This window comes from Saccopteryx leptura, chromosome 1 (assembly GCF_036850995.1).
Source record: "Saccopteryx leptura isolate mSacLep1 chromosome 1, mSacLep1_pri_phased_curated, whole genome shotgun sequence".
Taxonomy (NCBI): Eukaryota; Metazoa; Chordata; class Mammalia; order Chiroptera; family Emballonuridae; genus Saccopteryx; species Saccopteryx leptura.
In genome coordinates this window covers 377,244,790-377,251,477 of record NC_089503.1, presented here as the reverse complement: position 1 = coordinate 377,251,477, position 6,688 = coordinate 377,244,790, and positions in this window count along the sequence as shown.

Genomic DNA, 6,688 nt, shown 5'->3' with positions numbered 1-6,688 from the left:
CCAGAAAGATATAAACCTGCCAATGTAACAGACATTAACATGTAATAAAAAAAAACGTTTCCCAAATAATGGGGACAGGAAGGATTAGTCAATTAATAATCCTGTAATAATTTATTAGCTCTTTGGAGGGAAAGATTAGATGCTCATCTATCATACCCCCAAACTAATTCCTAATGGAGTTAAATTTTTGAGGGGGGGAGTCGAGATTTAAATTACATATGCAAAAAAAGACAGTAGAAGTGAGATTATATTGGTTCTCTAGAGGGTAGAGGACTTTCTAAGCTTAAAAGGCTGGAGATACAGGCCCTGGCCGGGTAGTCAGCTGGTTAAAGCACTGCCCTAAATCGCCACGGTTCCGGGTTGGTTCCCCGGTGTGTTCCCGGACTCCATCCCCAGTCAGGGCACAGGCATGTGGAACAACAAATCGATGCTTCCCTCTCTCTTCCTCCCTCTCTCTCTCTCTCTAAATTAAAAAAAAAAAAAAAAAAAGTTTTATTTTTTAAAGAATGAGATACGCCTGACCTGTGATGGTGCTGTGACGGTGTCTACCTGGAATGCTGAGGTTGCGGGTTCTGGAAACCCCTGGTCAAAGCACACACCAGAAGCAACTACTACATTTTGATGCTTCCTGCTCGCCCCCTTCCTCAATCCCCTCCTTTAAAAATCAATAAATAAAATATTTTTTAAATTGTTGTTCTATTAAGTGAGAGGCGGGGAGGTGGAGAGACAGGTTCCGACATGGGCCCTAGCCGGGATCCATTGGGCAAGCTGCTTACAGGGCGATGCTCTGCCCATCTGGGGCAGCTGCTCCATTGCTTGGCAGACGGAGCTATTTAAGTGCCTGAAGCAGGCCATGGAGCCATCCTCAGCTTCTGGGGCCAACTTGCATGAACCATTAGAGCCATGGCTGCAGGAGGAGGAGACAGAGAGAGAAAGAGAGAAGAGGAGGGAGAGGGGTGGAGAAGCCGAGTCCCTTCTCCTGTGTGCCCTGACTGGGAATTGAACCCAGAACTTCCACACACCGGCCAATGCTCTACTGCTGAGCCAACCAGCCAGGGCAATAAATAAAATCTTAAAAAAAAAAAAAAAGAGGAGTCTGACCAGGCTGTGGCACAGTGGATAGAGTGTCAGACTGGTATGTGGGGGACCCAGGTTCAAAACCCTAAGGTTGCCAGCTTGAGCGCAGGCTCACCAGTTGAAGCGCAGCGTTGCCGGCTTGAGCGTGGGATCATATACATGACCCCATGGTATGCACTATCCACGGCACCACCACTTGGTCAGGCAATAAATACATTTTAAAAAAATAAATAAATAAATAAATACAAATAAAATAAGGCCCTGGCTGGTTGGCTCAGCGGTGGAGCGTCGGCCTGGCGTGCGGGGGACCCGGGTTCGATTCCCGGCCAGGGCACATAGGAGAAGCGCCCATTTGCTTCTCCACCCCCTCCCTCCTTCCTCTCTGTCTCTCTCTTCCCCTCCCGCAGCCAAGGCTCCATTGGAGCAAAGATGGCCCGGGCGCTGGGGATGGCTCCTTGGCCTCTGCCCCAGGCGCTAGAGTGGCTCTGGTCGCGGCAGAGCGACGCCCCGGAGGGGCAGAGCATCGCCCCCTGGTGGGCAGAGCGTCGCCCCTGGTGGGCGTGCCGGGTGGATCCCGGTCGGGCGCATGCGGGAGTCTGTCTGACTGTCTCTCCCCGTTTCCAGCTTCAGAAAAATACAAAAAAATAAATAAATAAAAATAAAAATAAAATAAAATTACCAAATGATCCAGCAATTCCTCTTCTGGGTACATACACAGAAGAACGGAAAACAGGGTCTTGAGATATTTGTGCACCCATGTTTATAATGGTACTGCTCATGACAGCTAAAACATGGAAACAGCCATTGAGGAATGCCCATTGAGAGACGAATGGATAATAAACAAAATGTTGCCTGACCAGGTGGCGGTGCAGCAGACAGAGCATCAACCTGGGATGCTGAGCACCCAGGTTAGAAACCCTAAGCTCGCTGGCTTGAACGTGGGCTCATCAGCTTGAGCACAGGGTCACTGGCTTGAGCATGAAATCATTAACATGACCCTATGGTCACTGGCTTGAGCCCAAGGTCACTGCCTTGAGCAAGGGGTCATTGACTCACCTGGAGCCCCCTGGTCAAGGCACATATGGGAAGTAATCAATGAACAACTAAAGTGCTGTGACTATGAGTTGATGCTTCCTATCTCCCTTCCTGTATCCTTCTCCCTTGCCCTCTCTCCTTCTCTCTCTACCTCACTCCCTCTCTAAAAAAAGAAAGAGAAAACTGTAGTATATACACACAATAGAATACTATTCAGCAGTGAAAAAGGAACAAGGCCTGGCTGAATATCTCCATTGGTTATAGCATCTTCGGATGCACAGAAGTTGCAGGTTCAATCCCCAGTGGGGACACAGAAACAGATCAATGTTTTTGTCACTCTCTCTCTCCTTTCCTCTCTCTAAAGTCAATTAAAAAAACAAGAAGGAAATCCTGACACATGCTAAAACATGGATAATGAATCTGAAGGACGTTATGCTAAGTGAAATAAGCCAGGAACAAAGAGACAAACTCCATATGATTTCACTTTGCTGAGATAGTCAAATATACAGAGACATAAAGTAGAATATTGGTGGGGGGGTGGGGGGAGGAGAGTGGGAAGGAGAGAGGAATGGAGATTGTTTAATGGGTACAGAATTTCAGTTTAGTAAAATGAAAGGAATTCTGGTGATGGTTGCACCATAAGGTGATAAATTGAATGTACTTAATAACACAGAACTGCGCACTTTAAAATGGTTAAGATGGTAAATAAATAAATAAGTGGTTAAGATGGTGACTTTTATGTTATGTGTACTTTACTACAGCTTAAATATTTTTAATTAATCATAAAGGATTTTAAGCCAATAATTTTAAGGTAATGAATATGAAAATTCTTTAGGAACAAACTGGAAAACCCAAATGTCTAACAATAAAGGAATGACTAAATAAATGATAGTACATCTGTAGTTTTATTTTTAATAATGTTTTATTCCCTGATTTTAAAAATAATACAAATTTATTGTAGAAAATTTGAGAAATAAACAATTATAAAGATGAAGATAAAAAACTATCCAAAATCCTAACATGCAGAGGTAACATTGTTCACACTTGGTTTGCTTCCTTCTAGGAATAGTTACATATTTCTTAAACAAAATTGGATATCTAGTTTCTACTTAGATTTATATTGTGTTAGTTTAAACTTTCTGTGTACGTAACTATGTACACACGCATATAAAAAAAGAGAACATTTATGACTTCTAACTATGCACAGATTCTTGGAAGCTGAGACTTGAAGCAAAATGATGTATAAGGAAACTAATTTTTACCATAGGTTAATTGATATAAACAAGAGTTTTATTCCTACATACTTCTGATCACAAAAACATCACGTAACTTCTAAGACCCAAAACACTTATTAATATTCAATATTAAACACTGAGACAAATGTGAACTATACCTACATTTTAAAAAGATTAGAAGACGCAAATAATTATTTTCCCACCCAGTAGCCCAGGGCACCAGGAGGACACCCACAGGATGCCCTTTCATCACGGCGCAAATCTCACACACCCACTCTTCACTCGGACGGGACAATGTAGGGATGTGGGAGGGAAGCAGAGTCCTTGTAGAATACCCAGGCAGACGTAGGGAGAACATGCAAACCCCACACAGACAGTGGCCCCCCAGGAGTGGATTTTATTTCCTCATCAATGTTATATGGCAACAACATTGAATGAAACTATGTTGCTCAAGGACTTGCTGTATAAAGAATGGTGCTACACCCTCTTCATGGTTTATCTTGTTTAAATATCAGAGGAGCCCTTTGATGTGTTATCATCCCCATTGTACATGAGGAAATTGACAATTAAGGAAGCACATGATTTGGTGAAAGACACACACCTGAATGACCTAATTAGGGTTGAAAGCCAGGCTTTGTGCCTTCACAGTCCACACTCTGAACCAAACTCCAGTCTATAACCCAGGTCATTAACCATTCTTAGAGGAGCATGCAGAAGGATAGAAGAGGGTAGAAGGGGGATAGATGGTGACGGAAGGAGACTTGACATGGAGTTGTGAACACACAATACAACATACAGATGATATATTATAGAATTGTACACCCGAAACCTACATAATTTTATTAACCAATGTCACCCCAATAAATTCAATTAAAAAGTAAAAAAATTCTTTGAAAACATGATTTGAAAAGCTGTTGTATGATATTCACTAATATAAATACACCAAAAATAAATTCATTTAACCCTTCCCCTAGCATTGAACAATTAGGTTGTTTCTAACTGCTCTTGCTTTTTAAATGTCATACTTCAAATAATATTTTTGTGTATAAATCTGCCTTACAATAACTGAATCTCATTTCATTAATGTATATAGCTAGGTGGAAGTTTTAGTGTCAAAATGACACCTAGCAAAAATTTAGTGGAGTCACTGAAAATGGCATTTATAAAAAGTTTATTTGCCTGACCAGGCGGTGGCGCAGTGGATAGATAGAGCATCAGACTGGGATGCGGAGGACCCAGGTTCAAGACCTCTGAGGTCTCCAGCTTGAGCATGGGCTCATCTGGTTTGAGCAAGGCTCACCAGCTTGGACCCAAGGTCGCTGGCTCGAGCAAGGGGTCACTCGGTCTGCTGAAGGCCCGCGGTCAAGGCACATATGAGAAAGCAATCAATAAACAGCTAAGGTGTTGTGACGAAAAACTAATGATTGATGCTTCTCATCTCTCTCCCTATCCCTCTCTCTGACTCTCTCTCTGTAAAAAAAAAAAAAAAGTTGTTTGTTTGTTTGTTTCAAAAATGAAAAATGAAGGTTGCCTGGCCTGACTGGGTGATGGCACAGTGGATAGAGCATTGGACTGGGACACGGAGGAACCAGGTTTGAAACCCCGAGGTCGCTGGCTTGAGCACGGGCTTATTCGGGTTGAGTGCAGAGTCGCTGGCTTGAGTGAGGGATCATAGACATGACCCCACAGTCGCTGGCTTGAGCCCAAAGGTTGCTGGCTCGAGCGAGGGGTCAATCGGTCTGCTCTAGCCCCCTGGTCAAGGCACATATGAGAAAGCAATCAGTGAACAATTAAGGAGCCGCAATGAAGAATTGATGCTTCTTATCTCTCTCCCTTTCTGTCTGTCTGTCTGTCCTTCTCTCTCTCTCTGTAAAAAAAAAAGGGGGGGGGGGTTTGCCTGACCTCTGGTGGCGCAGTGGATAAAGATCGACCTGGAATGCTGAGGTTGCCGGTTCAAATCCCTGGGCTTGCCTGGTCAAGGCATATAAATGAAGCAACTATAAGTTGATACTTCTCATTACTCACCCCACTTCTGTAAAATAAATAAAATTTAAAAAGGGGGGCCTGACTTGTGGTGGCGCAGTGGATAAAGTGTCGACCTGGAAATGCTGAGGTCGCTGGTTCGAAACCCTGGGCTTGCCTGGTCAAGGCACATATGGGAGTTGATGCTTCCGGCTCCTCCCCCCTTCTCTCTGTCTCTCTCTCCTCTTTAAAAATGAATAAATAAAATAAAAAATTTTTTTAGCCTGACCTGTGGTGGCGTAGTGGATAAAGCATCGACCTGGAAATGTGAGGTCGCCAGTTCAAAACCCTGGGCTTGCCTGGTCAAGGCACATATGGGAGTTGATGCTTCCAGCTCCTCCCCCCTTCTCTCTCTCTGTCTCTCCTCTTCCTCTCTCTCTCTCTCTCTCTCCGTCTCTCCCTCTCCTCTCTAAAATGAATAAAAAATAAAATAAAATAAAAAAGTTGTAAAAAAAAAAATTTTTTTTTAAAAAGGGGGTTATGTGACAATGCAGAGAATATATGGGAAATCTTTGAACCTTCTCAATTTTGCAGTGAACTTGAAACTGCTCTAAAAAATAAATTATATTTAAAAGGGGCAGACCTGATCAGGCAGTGGTGTAGTGGATAGAGTGTCAGCCTGGGATGCTGAGGACCCAGGTTTGATATCCTGAGGTCACCCGGCTTGCGTGTGGGATCATAGACATGACTCCATGGTAGCTAACTTGAGCCCAAAGTTACTGGCTTGAGCCCAAGGTCATTGGCTCAGCTGAAGCCTCCACTCCCCTCAAGGCACATATGAGAAAGCAATCAATGAACAACTAAGGTGCTGCAGCTATGAGTTGATGCTTCTCATCTCTCTCCCTTCCTGTCACTGTCCCTTTCTCTCTCTCTCTCTCTCTCTCTCTCTCTCTCAAAAAAAGGGACAAGGAAATGACAAGGAAATAAGTTTATTGGGTTTTTTGGCGATAGTAAGGGCAGCCATCGGGAAACAGTTCAAGCCCTGGGTCTGCTACCTGCCATCTGTGTGGCCTCAGGCAGGTCACTCAATCTCTCTGAGACTCCGTGGTCTCACCTGTGAAATGGACTTACAGTCATTGGGTGGATGGAATAAAGTGCTGAGTATGAAGCCTTTGACATATTACCTCGTGCTCTGTATTCTGTAGATGACAGGGCCAGTGACTGGAGAGCGTGGGCATCCAGCGCCTTCTGTGGGAGCGGCACCCTGAGTCCCTTGGCCCTGAGAGAGAAGATTGGTTTGGGGACCAGGGTGGAGTGGGAGGGGCCCCTCTCGAGGGAAACGGCTCCGTGGCAGAGCCGCCGCGGTGCAGCTGGGCCTG